This window comes from Leopardus geoffroyi, chromosome B2 (assembly GCF_018350155.1).
Source record: "Leopardus geoffroyi isolate Oge1 chromosome B2, O.geoffroyi_Oge1_pat1.0, whole genome shotgun sequence".
Lineage (NCBI taxonomy): Eukaryota > Metazoa > Chordata > Mammalia > Carnivora > Felidae > Leopardus > Leopardus geoffroyi.
The window spans coordinates 90183814-90200735 of record NC_059332.1 but is presented as its reverse complement, the minus strand read 5'-3'; the positions used below and the strand labels follow the sequence as shown (position 1 = coordinate 90200735).

General features: G+C 38.3%; 1 non-coding gene across 1 annotated transcript; it reads right to left on the bottom strand.

Annotated features, from left to right (window-relative positions):
• Nucleotides 1-7997: 7997 nt before the first annotated feature.
• Nucleotides 7998-8132, bottom strand: LOC123610104. The gene has a single exon (XR_006718110.1). It is a non-coding gene; the product is annotated as a U4 spliceosomal RNA (small nuclear RNA).
• Nucleotides 8133-16922: the final 8790 nt, after the last annotated feature.

Here is a 16922-nt window from a genome sequence, read left to right as displayed (position 1 = left end):
TTCTTTCCAGGATGAGGGCTCAGGTGCCTGAGATGGGGAGGTTAGGTGCTCATGGTTATTATTTTATTGTTAAATAAAATATCTTTGTTTTCTGCCTTCAATATAGAATAATGAGTGATAGATATATGAACTGCTACCTTTTTATTTGGACCACAGCTTAGGGAAGTCTGTACTTTTGAAATTAAAAATAATAACAATAATAAAAATAAACAAGCAGATGAAGCATTACCTTTGATGACCAAGTAAGGATCAGCAGTTAGGAAGACCCTTGTTTTTACTGTAGTAGATTTCTGATTGTCAGACTAAAATCTCTCTTCTTCTATGAGCACTTGACCTATTTGAAAGAAGTGTAAATTTTTTTTAATATATGAAATTTATTGTCAAATTGGTTTCCATACAACACCCAGTGCTCATCCCAAAAGATGCCCTCTTCAATGCCCATCACCTACCCTCCATTCCCTCCCACCCCCCATCAACCCTCAGTTTGTTCTCAGTTTTTAACAGTCTCTTATGCTTTGGCTCTCTCCCACTCTAACCTCTCTTTTTTTTTTCCTTCCCCTCCCCCATGGGTTCCTGTTAAGTTTCTCAGGATCCACATAAGAGTGAAAACATATGGTATCTGTCTTTCTCTGTATGGCTTATTTCACTTAGCATAACACTCTCCAGTTCCATCCAAGTTGCTACAAAGGGCCGTATTTCATTCTTTCTCATTTCCACGTAGTACTCCATTGTGTATATAAACCACAATGAAAGAAGTGTAAATTATCTAAGGGTTTCTTTTGTTAAATTCACAACCCCATCTTGACATCTACTCAAATACTTAATAACTTTTTATCCTAAAACCTAAAGCAGAAACAAATACTAAATATTTCATGCATCCCTTCTGGGATTGTACCATCTGAATGAACCTATTTTTTCTTTGATGTTTTGGAAATTAGTTTTATGTGAGCAGTACCTATATGTGGAACACTGAATACTGACACAATAAAGAATTCTTCTACATTGTCATTTCTGCTACACACGTCACTCCCAATTTTTAGGACGAGCCAGGGTTTGATTCAACCCTGAAAGTCCCAATATAGATGATGTTTTATTGGTGCTAATAGATAGTCCTTAGAAAGATTATATCAGAAAGTTCTCTTTCTCTCCCTCTCCCTTCTGTTTTCCTCATCCAGTTCCTATCTCTCTCTCTCTCTCTCTCTCTCTCTCTCACACACACACACACACACACACACACACACACACACACAACTTCCACACAAAAGCAGCTTCAATCTCAGCCTGACTCCCAGGCAAGGTTATCTCTACTTAGCATGAGACCAGTCCAAATTCAATGGAGTATATTGACCTTCCTTTGGTCCCTCTCACTCATGCCCTTAGGAAAAGCTGTGGTGCTGAGGAAAAGTCACATATCTAGAAGCTACTATTGAACAAAGATCCCTAGTTGGTTGAGTAAAGCTGGCTAGTATGCTTTTACAATGCTTACTTTCTCATCTTATAGATAAACTACAAAACAAACTATTACAAAATAATACAACTGTAAAACCATAATCAGCATATAAATTGAAATGATCAAATTAAACGAAAATCTTATACCAAACATGAGTCACTATGTTCATATGAGGCTACCTAAATAATGCTAGCAGATTTTCAGGAACAAACAACACTCTTCTCCAAATAAAAGCTTGTAATTATCTGGGCAAAGTGCCAAGCCATAAAAAAATGATTTTTTTCCTTTTCAACTTAACATCTTTGCCATGAAGAAACATACATTTTTCAGAAATATTCTTCTTTAACCCTATTTAAGATTATGCCTCATGTAACTCTTAAAAATAATATGAAGTGGATCAGAATACTATTAACTAAAGAGTACTAAATTGGAGATAATGTAAATGATTATTGTATAAATTATTACCAAGGATTTTTTTTCTAGTCAGCCTTCTAAGGCAGAGCTCTGTACAGCAGAAATATGAGCCATCAACGCAAGCCACATATGTAACTTAAGTTTCTAGGGTATTCTCGAAGATGGCGGCGTAGGAGGACGCTGGGCTCACCGCGCGTCCTGCTGATCACTTAGATTCCACCTACACCTGCCTAAATAACCCAGAAAACCGCCAGAGGATTAGCAGAACAGAGTCTCCGGAGCCAAGCACAGACGAGAGGCCCACGGAAGAGGGGCCCCTCCTGAAGTGGATCACCTAAGGAGAAGCGAGCTAAGCCTGCCCCTCCTGCCCCCATGCACCTTGCCTACCCACCCCAGCTAATATGCCAGATCCCCAGCATCACAAGCCTGGCAGTGTGCAAGTAGCCCAGACGGGCCACACCACCCCACAGTGAATCCCACCCCTAGGAGAGGGGAAGAGAAGGCACACTCCAGCCTGACTGTGGCCCCAGCGGTGGGCTGGGGGCAGACATCAGGTCAGACTGCGGCCCCGCCCACCAAATCCAGTTATACACCACAGCACAGGGGAAGTGCCCTGCAGGTCCTCACCACTCCAGGGACTATCCAAAGACCAAGCGGAAGAATTCCCCTCAGAAGAACCTCCAGGAAATAACAACAGCTAATGAACTGATCAAAAAGGATTTAAATAATATAACAGAAAGTGAATTTAGAATAATAGTCATAAAATTAATCGCTGGGCTTGAAAACAGTATAGAGGACAGCAGAGAATCTCTTGCTACAGTTATCAAGGGACTAAGGAACAGTCACGAGGAGCTGAAAAGCGCTTTAAAACGAAATGCAAAACAAAATGGAAACCACCACGGCTCGGATTGAAAAGGCAGAGGCGAGAATAGGTGAACTAGAAGATAAAGTTATGGAAAAAGAGGAAGCTGAGAGAAAGAGAGATAAAAAAATCCAGGAGTATGAGGGGAAAATTAGAGAACTAAGTGATACACTAAAAAGAAATAATATATGCATAATTGGTATCCCAGAGGAGGAAGAGAGAGGGAAAGGTGCTGAAGGGGTACTTGAAGAAATTATAGCGGAGAACTTCCCTGAACTGGGGAAGGAAAAAGGCATTGAAATCCAAGAGGCACAGAGAACTCCCTTCAGACGGAACTTGAATCGATCTTCTGCACGACATATCATAGTGAAACTGGCAAAATACAAGGATAAAGAGAAAATTCTGAAAGCAGCAAGGGATAAACGTGCCCTCACATATAAAGGGAGACCTATAAGACTCGTGACGGATCTCTCTTTTTTAACTTGGCAGGCCAGAAAGAATTGGCACGATATCTTCAGTGTGCTAAAAAGAAAAAATATGCAGCCGAGAACCCTTTATCCAGCAAGTCTGTCATTTAGAATAGAAGGAGAGATAAAGGTCTTCCCAAACAAACAAAAACTGAAGGAATTTGTCACCACTAAACCAGCCCTACAAGAGATCCTAAGGGGGACCCTGTGAGACAAAGTACCAGAGACATCACTACAAGCATAAAACATACAGACATCACAATTACTCTAAACCCGTATCTTTCTATAATAACACTGAATGTAAATGGATTAAATGCGCCAACCAAAAGACATAGGGTATCAGAATGGATAAAAAAACAAGACCCATCTATTTGCTGTCTACAAGAGACTCATTTTAGACCTGAGGACACCTTTAGATTGAGAGTGAGGGGATGGAGAACTATTTATCATGCTACTGGAAGCCAAAAGAAAGCTGGAGTAGCCATACTTATATCAGACAAACTAGACTTTAAATAAAGGCTTTAACAAGAGATGAAGAAGGACATTATATAATAGTTACAGGGTCTATCCATCAGGAAGAGCTAACAATTATAAATGTCTATGCGCCGAATACCGGAGCCCCCAAATATATAAAACAACTACTCATAAACATAAGCAACCTTATTGAGAAGAATGTGGTAATTGCAGGGGACTTTAACACCCCACTTACAGAAATGGATAGATCATCTAGACACACGATCAATAAAGAAACAAGGGCCCTGAATGACACATTGGATCAGATGGACTTGACAGATATATTTAGAACTCTGCATCCCAAAGCAACAGAATATACTTTCTTCTCGAGTGCACATGGAACATTCTCCAAGATAGATCATATACTGGGTCACAAAACAGCCCTTCATAAGTTTACCAGAATTGAAATTATACCATGCATACTTTCAGACCACAATGCTATGAAGCTTGAAATCAACCACAGAAAAAAGTCTGGAAAACCTCCAAAAGCATGGAGGTTAAAGGACACCCTACTAACGAATGAGTGGGTCAACCAGGCAATTAGAGAAGAAATTAAAAAATATATGGAAACAAATGAAAATGAAAATACAACAATCCAAATGCTTTGGGACGCAGCGAAGGCAGTCCTGAGAGGAATACATTGCAATCCAGGCCTATCTCAAAAAACAAGAAAAATCCCAAATACAAAATCTAACAGCACACATGAAGGAAATAGAAGCAGAACAGCAAAGACACCCCAAACCCAGCAGAAGAAGAGAAATAATAAAGATCAGAGCAGAAATAAACAATATAGAGTCCAAAAAAACTGTAGAGCAGATCAACGAAACCAAGAGTTGGTTTTTTGAAAAAATAAACAAAATTGACAAACCTCTAGCCGGGCTTCTCAAAAAGAAAAGGGAGATGACCCAAATAGATAAAATCATGAATGAAAATGGAATTATTACAACCAATCCCTCAGAGATACAAACAATTATCAGGGAATACTATGAAAAATTATATGCCAACAAATTGGACAACCTGGAAGAAATGGACAAATTCCTAAACACCCACACGCTTCCAAAACTCAATCAGGAGGAAAGAGAAAGCTTGAACAGACCCATAACCAGCGAAGAAATTGAATCGGTTATCAAAAATCTCCCAACAAATAAGAGTCCAGGACCAGATGGCTTCCCAGGGAGTTCTACCAGACGTTTAAAGCAGAGATAATACCTATCCTTCTCAAGCTATTCCAAGAAATAGAAAGGGAAGGAAAACTTCCAGACTCATTCTATGAAGCCAGTATTACTTTGATTCCTAAACCAGACAGAGACCCAGTAAAAAAAGAGAACTACAGGCCAATATCCCTGATGAATATGGATGCAAAAATTCTCAATAAGATACTAGCAAATCGAATTCAACGGCATATAAAAAGAATTATTCACCATGATCAAGTGGGATTCATTCCTGGGATGCAGGGCTGGTTCAACATTCGCAAATCAATCAACGTGATACATCACATTAACAAAAAAAAAGAGAAGAACCATATGATCCTGTCAATCGATGCAGAAAAGGCCTTTGACAAAATCCAGCACCCTTTCTTAATAAAAACCCTTGAGAAAGTCGGGATAGAAGGAGCATACTTAAAGAGTATAAAAGCCGTTTATGAAAAGCCCACAGCTAACATCATCCTCAACGGGGAAAAACTGAGAGCTTTTTCCCTGAGATCAGGAACACGACAGGGATGCCCACTCTCATCGTTGTTGTTTAACATAGTGCTGGAAGTTCTAGCATCAGCAATCAGACAACAAAAGGAAATCAAAGGCATCAAAATTGGCAAAGATGAAGTCAAGCTTTCGCTTTTTGCAGATGACATGATATTATACATGGAAAATCTGATAGACTCCACCAAAAGTCTGCTAGAACTGATACATGAATTCAGCAAAGTTGCAGGATACAAAATCAATGTACAGAAATCAGTTGCATTCTTATACACCAACAATGAAGCAACAGAAAGACAACTAAAGAAACTGATCCCATTCACAATTGCACCAAGAAGCATAAAATACCTAGGAATAAATCTAACCAAAGATGTAAAAGATCTGTATGCTGAAAACTATAGAAAGCTTATGAAGGTAATTGAAGAAGATTTAAAGACATGGAAAGACATTCCCTGCTCATGGATTGGAAGAATAAATATTGTCAAAATGTCAATACTACCCAAAGCTATCTACACATTCAATGCAATCCCAATCAAAATTGCACCAGCATTCTTCTCGAAACTAGAACAAGCAATCCTAAAATTCATATGGAACCACAAAAGGCCCCAAATAGCCAACATAATTTTGAAGAAGACCAAAGCAGGAGGCATCACAATCCCAGACTTTAGCCTCTACTACAAAGCTGTCATCATCAAGACAGCATGGTATTGGCACAAAAACAGACACATAGACCAATGGAATAGAATAGAAACCCCAGAACTAGACCCACAAACGTATGGCCAACTCATATTTGACAAAGCAGGAAAGAACATCCAATGGAAAAAAGACAGCCTCTTTAACAAATGGTGCTGGGAGAACTGGACAGCAACATGCAGGAGGTTGAAACTAGACCACTTTCTCACACCATTCACAAAAAGAAACTCAAAATGGATAAAGGACCTGAATGTGAGACAGGAAACCATCAAAACCTTAGAGGAGAAAGCAGGGAAAGACCTCTCCGACCTCAGCCGTAGCAATCTCTTATTCGACACATCCCCAAAGGCAAGGGAATTAAAAGCAAAAGTGAATTACTGGGACCTTATGAAGATAAAAAGCTTCTGCACAGCAAAGGAAACAACCAACAAAACTAAAAGGCAACCAACGGAATGGGAAAAGATATTTGCAAATGACATATCGGACAAAGGGCTAGTATCCAAAATCTATAAAGAGCTCACCAAACTCCACACCCGAAAAACAAATAACCCAGTGAAGAAATGGGCAGAAAACATGAATAGACACTTCTCTAAAGAAGACATCCGGATGGCCAACAGGCACATGAAAAGATGTTCAGCGTCGCTCCTTATCAGGGAAATACAAATCAAAACCACACTCAGATATCACCTCACGCCAGTCAGAGTGGCCAAAATGAACAAATCAGGAGACTATAGATGCTGGAGAGGATGTGGAGAAACGGGAACCCTCTTGCACTGTTGGTGGGAATGCAAATTGGTGCAGCCGCTCTGGAAAGCAGTGTGGAGGTTCCTCAGAAAATTAAAAATAGACCTACCCTATGACCCAGCAATAGCACTGCTAGGAATTTATCCAAGGGATACAGGAGTACTGATGCATAGGGGCACTTGTACCCCAATGTTCATAGCAGCACTCTCAACAATAGCCAAATTATGGAAAGAGCCTAAATGTCCATCAACTGATGAATGGATAAAGAAATTGTGGTTTATATACACAATGGAATACTACATGGCAATGAGAAAAAATGAAATATGGCCTTTTGTAGCAACGTGGATGGAACTGGAGAGTGTGATGCTAAGTGAAATAAGCCATACAGAGAAAGACAGATACCATATGGTTTCACTCTTATGTGGATCCTGAGAAATTTAACAGAAACCCATGGGGGAGGGGAAGGGAAAAAAAAAAAAAAAAGAGGTTAGAGTGGGAGAGAGCCAAAGCATAAGAGACTGTTAAAAACTGAGAACAGTAAAAAAAAAAAAAAAAAAAAAAAAAAAACTGAGAACAAACTGAGGGTTGATGGGGGTGGGAGGGAGGGGAGGGTGGGTGATGGGTATTGAGGAGGGCACCTTTTGGGATGAGCACTGGGTGTTGTATGGAAACCAATTTGACAATAAATTTCATATATTAAAAAAAAAGTTTCTTGTAGCCACATTTAACAATCTTTTTATTTTTTAGAGAAACAGAGCACACAAGTACACACACAGGAGGTAAGGGGGGGGGAAGAGAGCGAGAGTGAGAGAGCAAGAGGGCGAGAGAGCGAGACAGAGAATCTCAAGCAGTCTCCACACTTAGCACAGAGCCAACATGGGGCTCGATCCCAGTGCACTGGGTTCACAACCTAAGCGGAAATCAAGAGTCTGATGCTCAACTGACTGAGCCACCCAGGTGCCCCTCTAGTAGGCACACTTAAAACCTAAAAATAAACAGGTGAAATTAATTTTAATATATTTCATTTAACCCATTATATTAAAAATTATCATTCCCATGTATTTTCAATATAAACTTGTCATTGAGGAACTATTTTATATTTTTCATACTTTGTCTTAAAAATCCAGCGTGTTTTACACATACAGTGCATCTCCATCCAAACAAGCCATATTTCAAATGCTCAACAGTCACATTTGGCTGGTGACTACGATGGTTCTGGGGAAAGTTCAATTTCAATTAGCAATAATCGCGCCTCAGATAGACCTCATTGGCTACAATACTGCCACAAAGCTTGGGGAAAGTTCAATTTCATTGGTAAACTGTGCTCCTATATTATGTGATAAGAAAAAAATCATGGGGGTGGGGATCAAAACAAAACAGGACTCCTGTCGTCAATGAGAACAAAATGCAGGAATTTTTTCAAGCTAAGGAACTTCCTGAAGGGGTACAAGGATACTAAACAAAATGTGCCTTTCTGCAATTTAGAGACTCTCTTCTTCCCATCTGTCAGAAAATGGACAAAATATGCCAATCTAATTAAAACAAAGTACTCTACTACCATCAGCCAGAAAACTGTTTTAATAAATATACAAACTTATGATGTCTACAAAGTAAATAAACCGCCCTCCCTTAGATGTGGCACCCTTGAGCTGTGCACAACCTGCACAATTGTACCAGGAGCCCTGCTGGTTCTCTTGGCCTAATTTTAGTCATGGCACCTTCTCGTCTCCACAGTCCTATCCCAGTCTACACTCCAACCAACATCAAAAGACCAGGACTCTCTAACACTGCTTCAGAAAGTCCACTGCCCTCTGAACTCTGATTATAGTATCAGTTGTGAAGAAGGGTACTTGTCCCCCTTTGTATCTTCCCCATCCCACCCCCACCACGCTATCTTCTTCCTCCAGGGAAGGCCAGTGGATGACCTATGCTTCTAACGAACCATCTTGAGCTCCCATAGCCTCTTCTAGATTCTAAAAGCTAGGCAAAACCAGAACATTTCCCCTCAACACAACCTGCTTTCAGAGAAAGTTCAGGTGGCGATCTTTAATTCTGCATCATGCATTTAGCACAATACTTCATTTTCTCAGGAGTTTTCACATTATAAGCAATATTTTAACTATGGATTTGAAAGTCTGCATTCTCAGTTAAATTAGTTTCAAGCATCATCAAGCAAGTAGGTGGAGGGTCATCTTCCTGAGGCTGCTGAAACGTTGCCTTTGGTTGTGGCTCATCAAACAGGCTGTCCCATTGCTCTTTCTTCCTTCACAAATCTCCATACCTTTGTCACATAACACTGGAATCTGCTGAAGTTGATTCTCAGAGTGTGTTTTTTTCCCTGCCCACTCAATTTTTGGCTCTAATTATTGAGTTCACCACATATTAGAAGTGTTTACATTCAGTTTATATTTATTTCCAGAAATAAACCTATGATATGGCCCAAGACTGAATGTTAACATTATAAATTACACTCATCATCTAGTAAGCTTCATGGTGGCTCCATGGACTGGTTATAGCCTTGCTTTTAAGTGAGTCGTCTTCATTCAAAGCTGAGGGAATAGCATGACATTTTGAGTTTCTAAGTCAATACTTTGTTGTATTTTTTTTTAAATATAAAGATAAGTAGAAATGACTCATCCGTTAGGCACAGAAGCCACAATGCCCAGGGCCCACAAAACTTTTACAGGCCAATGAAAATGTTTTTATTTCTTATAAATTCAAAAGGGAAAAATAAATAGAATCCAAACTGGATTATATTTGTATTTATACCAATACAATTATAAGGTATAATTTTAAGTTTTTATGGAGGAAGGGGCTCATGAAAGCAAAACTAGGTCCCATGAAAGTATTGACAGAGCCCTACTCTGGCTGATCCCACACCACAACTGCCAACAATGTCATAGATACTCTGTTCTTCCTAAGCAAAGAGTAAATTTCCTTCAAAATGTATTTCCAACAATTGTTTAAAAAAAAAGAAAAAAAAACCTTCTCTGGCAAAATGATAAACTGGAGTTTTCCAAAGAATCTAAAGAGTTTATAAAACGAAGGGCTAGAATGTAAGAGTCTGGACTTTCTAACCTGTTTTGAAATCTGCAAAGAACATTCCCTTCCAGCTAATACAGTTCAAGGTCAAAGGAGATTGTGAACGTGCTAATTAAAATGTTAGATAATGCTTGAGCAGAGAAAGGCTAATTTTTATTCACACATTTGGAGAGTGATTCATGAATGAGTGGGATAACATGTCAGAATGCATCCCAGACCTTAATCACTTATCAAAAGTTAAGCATTTACTTACATCAAACCAAGTTCACTAAATGTAACTCCATAATAAAAGTGAAATTAAACTTAAAATCAGTAAGTCAGTTAATGATTAGCGTTATGGTCTCTATAAGCCTAAGATCGCTTTTGATATGGAATATGTGAGTAGCTGACAAAGAAATGTGTGTGGCAAGGGGCCAGCAAGTGTATGAGGCGAGAACACTAGCAAAGAAAGCAAATCCCTTAAATTAAAGGTAAAACAAATTTGAGCAGCAGACCTTGGATCCCAGCCAGCACTCCTTACCTTGGCCAGGCTTGAGCAGTCCAGATGCAGAGACTGAAAGGTGCCGGTGCAAAAGAAGCTGCCAGAAAGTGAGCTCAGGTAGGACCCAGGAGCTTGAAGGCAGCTGGAGGTCAGGTAGGGGCATCGGTAAACATGAGGTAGGTGGGGAGTGCTGTCAAAGAGTTACAGGTGATGCTTCATGAAAGATGAAAGCCTTGGCTGGCTTGTAGCAGCCACACCTGGGGTAGTGTTTTGGAACAAAAGCATGAGTAGGTGCTGGTTTGAAGGACTGAGCTGTGGAGCAGCTGGGCTACAGGAGCAGCACCTCCAGAAGCCAGCCTCCCACACGCCAGTCACCACCATTAGTGGCTGCATTTCCTAGAGCCCCGAGGCCAACCAGAGATGCCCCAAATCCGTGCACAGTTGGTGCCCACCAGATGATAACTGGTTTTTCCTTAGGCTGAAAAAAAAACATCAGACAGGGGTGCTGGGATGGCTAAATTGGTTTAGCATCCAACTCTCAGTTTCGTTTCAGGTCATGATCTCATGGTTTTGTGGGTTCGAGCCTTGCATCAGGCGCTGTGCTGATGGTGCAGAGCCTGCTTGGGATTCTCTCTCTCTCCTTCTCTCTCTCTCTCTCTCTCTCTCTCTCTCTGTCCCCCCCCCCCCCCACTCACACTAGGTCTCTCTCTCTTTAAGTAAATAAACTTAAAAAAAACTCAGACATAAAAAGTTGAGGCTTATGCAAAATCACATAGTTTCCTAAGGCTATAGATTCTGAACTGTGACACAGATGATATTTCATATGTGTTGTCATTTGAAGAGATAATTAAAGATTATGCAACCAAAACATGTAGGAGAAAAGTACTTGTTAGGCAATTAATAAAATATTATGTTATTTTCCTGGATTTTGTGTTTAGGGTATTTTTAGCTTTTTAACATTTGTAATGTGTCGTGTCTTTTCTCATTCTAAAGAAACATTTGCACGGAAATTTGTATTTGTGACTTGTTTTTTTCTTAAAGAGCACCCCTCCCCACTGTATGAGCTAATGGACCCACAAATCTGCATCTGCTCCTGACTGTCAGACCACTAGATGTGAGATCCAATTCCTTCATTATTCCAATGAAGAGAAGCTTCTCTCTGGTTACTTAGAAAAAGAATTCAGATGAAAGATGGTATGAATGTTTGAGATAAAAAGTGAAATGCCTTTGTATCATTCAACTTTGAACATAAAGTTCAGTTGTTTAGGCTACGTTGATTACAGTGTTCAGCTCTACTTATTCAAAGTAGATGAGAGGCAGAAACATAGAGGCAGGTATGTTTAAAACACACCCCCAGCCTATCTGACCATACTTTTTCATCATCATCACCAACTCATGGTATATTCATTAGGATAAACTCTGTTAGTCCCTTCTCTCCAGCTTCCTTTGTCACTTAGAGATATATGGGAAGCTGACAAGTGACAGTAATCCCTAGAAGGTTTTCTTTCTAGCTGTAAATGGTGACAAAGCCTGGTTTGCCATGGTTAGATCAGGTCATTGTAGCTGCTGTCTAGATAGTCAACAGATAGAGACGGGGTCATGGGAGTGATCCCCTTTCTTCTGCTTCTCTTTACGGTCTGAAGTGTTTTGAGATAAAACTGGTACTATGTTTTGTTCAAGTAATTAAACAAGGAGGCCATTAGACCAAAGTGCCCCTAATGCTTTGGTACCCTATGTAAGCAAATGAAACCCTATGCTGAAGTCTATGCCCTTGAATCTGAGAAAAATAACACTTAAGAACAACCAGTCACAAACAGCCAACTAGGCTTTCTCAAATAGGACAAGTGTAAGCTAAGCCAATCAAATAATTTTCTTGTGTTGCTTCTGCACCTTCTCTATAAAAACTTTTCCCCTTGTCCCTGTCGATGGGGTACTCCCAACCACTTTCAGTTTGGTGTTACTTGATTTCAATTGATGTTCATTCAAACTCTTGAAAAAAATTTTAATGTGCCTCTGTTTACCTTTTAACAGTTTCTAAAGGTGCTCACTGTAGATTAAAGATTAAGTGGAGGGGCGCCTGGGTGGCTCCATCAGTTAAGCGTTCGACTTCGGCTCAGGTCATGATCTCGCAGTCTGTGAGTTCAAGCCCCACATCAGGCTCTGTGGTGACAGCTCAGAGCCTGAAGCCTGTTTCAGATTCTGTCTCCCTCCCTTTCTGACCCTCCCCCACTAGCACTCTGTGTGTCTCTCTCTCAAAAATAAATAAACATTAAAAATACATATATAGTGTATTTCTTACTCATCAGTGTGGGGGGTATGGAGCAGGGGTATAGCAGGCAAATGTAAGTGTTACATTTTGTGCTTTATGGCTATTGAAACATCCTTATTAATTTTGCTAGGTATTAGCAGGATTTTTCCCCATATAATTTTTTCCTGATATTTAACTTGAAAGTAGTAATGAGACAAGTGGCCATATAGCTGGCTCATTAGATCCACTTAATCCCATCAACATGATTATGTTCATTGAAAAATAGTTGAGGATTATTATGTTAGGATTTTTTTAAAATAATCAAACTTGTGTGAAATAGTGCTGCAATGTAAGTGAACTCATCATCTGTTCTTTTGATTTATTCTCTACATCATGCTCTTCTTTGCCATGTACGTTTTCTTATCACTTCTCAGACTTCTTAACACTCTTTTTCTTTAAAAAAAACATCTAATTTCCTTTATATTCATTCCTCCATTTGCTTGTCCTACCCATCATGAATAAATTGTGTATGTATGAAGATGTCAGTGTATATAGATGAACAATGTGAATCAGAATACATTAAACTGACACTGTCAGTCTTCTCTCAACACCAACCTCACAAGCATAAATTTCCTTTTTTTTTTTTTTTTTCTTAAGAAGAAAATCTTCCTACAAAAAGATGTCTTCAACTATTTAGGACCAGTTTTCTGGAGTTATATTTCAAATAAGCATCAAAACTTGCAATTTAGTAAATGAAAAAGAGTTTTATGCCTAGAAATTTCAAGGGGGAAGTACTTTCATGTAATACCTGGGTGGATGGGTTCACCCCAGAGGTACCATGAGGGTTGATAGAGACAATGTAGATAGTTTTCTGCAAAGGAGTATTTATTAAGTTAATCTTATTTAACACTGGTTTTCTTTTTTTTAATTTTTATTTAAATTCCAGTTAGTTAACATACAGTGCAATGTTAGTTTCACGTGCACAATTTAGTGATTCAACACTTACATATACAATACTCAGTGCTCATCATGACAAGTGCCCTACTGAATCCCCATTCTTATTTCACCCATCCCCTCACCCACCTCCCCTATGGTAACCATCAGTTTATTCTCTATAGTTAAGAGTCAGCTTCTTGATTTGCCTCTCTTTTCTCCCCCCTATGATTGTTTTGTTTATTAAATTCCATACATGAGTGAAATGCACCCCAATGTTTATAAAAGCATTATCTACAATAGCCAAATTATGGAAAGAGCCCAAATGTCCACCAACTGATGAATGGATAAAGAACATGTATACATGTACAATAGAATATTAGATAAAGAATGAAATCCTGCCATTTGCAACATGGATAGACCTAGAAAGTTTTATGCTAAGTGAAATAAGTCAGAGAAAGCACTGATTCTCATAACCATTAGAGGGAGTTGTCCTGGATGAAAATGGTGCTTAGATATAATGAAATGGCACAATCGGTGAAGCATCTAACTCCAGCTTAGGTTATGGTCTCATGGTTTGTGGGTTCAAGCCCCATGTCAGGCTCTGTGTTGGCAGCTTGGAGGCTGGAGTCTGCTTCAGATTCTGTGTCTCCCTCTCTCTCTGCCCCTCCCCTGTTCGTGCTCTGTCTCTCTCTGCCTTTCAAAAATGAATAAATGTTTAAAAATTTTTTAAAATAAATAAATAAATAAACATTAAAAAAAGAAAAGAATTGAGAGATTCTTTGTATGAAAGATTGTAAAAAAACTTTCTATGTAAATATTAACAATATTTAAAATATGAACATAATTTAAATAAATAATGCTTAAAATTTCTAATAGCTAATATTTATCAATGATCAGTGAATTAATATTTTGTTTCTGTATATTTAACCAACAAGCAGTGTCTACTAAGGTAGAATGAATAAGAAATAAGAATGAGAAAGATAAGATTATGGTATTTTCTAAGCCTTATGAAGCACAAAATATTGTTAACAGTAGCTTTTCATGTTTAGCTTTTTTCATGTTCATATACCTAGAGGGAAGGAAGGCAGCTACCTGCCACAGATAACAAGACAAGGTAAAGGACAAGAAGGTTATTTTCATTGATAGGAATTTATTATTCAATGGGTGAATTTCTCAAGTTGGAAATTAGGTGAATTAGTAAAGCAAGAAACTTCTTATAAATATGACCAAAGGATTCATAAAATTTCAATTGTATAGAATTTTTACAAATACACCCATTTGCCTTTACTTTAAATTGCAACATTTACGGGAGATGCTCAATAAAGGTTTTAATCGACCTCGGGAGAAAAACAGTAACTGCCAAGGTCACAGGGTTCTTACCTTGTCTGGTTTGTAAGGACATGAACAAAGGTTTTAGATTAAAGGTTACAGTTTACTTTCAGGGTTCTTTCCACACATCATATTCTTTTACAGATAACTCCTTTTCCCACTCTCTGAAGTTCCTATCTTCTTCAGAGAATTCAAGAGCCAGGAGATGAATACAGGAAAAGGTACAGGGAGATGGAAAGGTGGAGCTGAAGAGATTTGGGTTAAAACTTTAATAGCCTAGGAGTTGTCAATCACAGGCGAGCCTTCTGATTTAGCAAATTTTTTTTGTTAAATGTTAAAAAAAATAATATTTAGCCTTATCAATTATACTTCCAATCTTAGACGTAAGGCCATTAGCCTTAGAAACATACTTATTAGCATGACTGTTGACTAAAACTTAGGGAGTCATATACCTATAGATTATATTTGGAGAAGAGATATTTAAATACATAAATGATTTGGGAGGTAACAGATATTGCTATACATAATTCATTGAAAAATGTTTACCTATGTCTTAAACTTAAATCATCATTTCCAAAAATGCATATATGTGCCCAAACCTATTATTCTGAATATGTAATCCATATTTTCCTTATTGACCTTGTGGAAATGCTTAAAAAGCAATTGTCATAAAAGTTCATTTTTACCTATTAAACACTATTTTTGTGTATCCCCCAAAATCTTTATTAAGCATTGGTTTTTCATGATCTAAATAACAGAATGAAAACTGAAATAAATTAGTCATCTTGGCTTTTTCAAATAGCCACATTTGTTGTTTTTAAAACAACACGAGGTGCCTGACTGTGAATATGTTTCTCTGTATGAGATTATTCAATGAGTTCAGCCAGTCATATATAGCTGTTTTGCCTGAAAATGGCTCTTTTGCAAGATTTTTGCATATATTTTGACATCGAATTTCAACATAACAGAATCACAATCAAATTTAACATTTATATTAGCTGATTTTTAATGTTTGAAATAACTGGATGAAAAATAAAAGAGAACAGAAGCAAAGTAGGAAAATTAAGCATAAGGTAAGAATTACTAAAGAAGAAAGAACAGAGATTTGGATAATTGTCTTCAAACCATATGATTAGATATTGGACTGCATTTTTAAAATTTTTACTGTTAATATAACTGGCAGAACCATACATAAAAGCCTCCCATCTTCTGACTTTTCCACTTATCACTCTTTTGCTTTTCTTTCTATTTTTACCATGATTAAATCTATCCCTAATAATATAGATTAGTTTTGCCTGTGTTTTTAAATTCCGTGTAAATGTAGTCATACTGTATGAAGTGTTGCTTTTGCCTAACCTTAAGTCATTAGATTCATCCACGTTACTCTGTGTACTTGTGATCTGTTCCCTCTAGTATTGTGAAGCATTTCGTTGTGTGACTATATCACAATTGATTTATCCATCCCATTGTTAATGGGCATTTTGACTATTTTCAGCTTAAGACATTTAAAATAAACATTTCTGTGAACACTCAGGAGCACTCATCCTGGTACATATAAGCGTGTATCTCTAGGTATATCCCATCTTGGGGGAAGTCTGTGGGTCATGGGATAATATGTATTCTATTCAACTGTAATAAATAATGCCTCCCCGTGTTCCACAGTGGTATATCAATTTACATTCCCACCAGCAGGGGTTTTTTCTGGGCTCCAAATCCTCACCAACACTTGAAACTCTCAGACTTGAGACATCATCCCCTACTAGCTACAGTACTTTCCCTTCCTACATTGTCCCTTACTGAGCTAACTCTTATTCATCCTTTCAGATAGTCCAAGAATCATCTCAGGAAGTCTTATTGCATTCCATTCATAAATAATCAGAGTTGGTGTTCCCCATGCACTTTATTGCAGAGACGATGTATTTAACAACTTAAGTATTGCAGGGGTTCTAGCCAATACGAGTAGATACACAGACCAATAAGAACAGATACCAGCTGTAAACAACCAGTACCAGGGAATAATGAGTAAATATCAGCAATCTTCAAAGA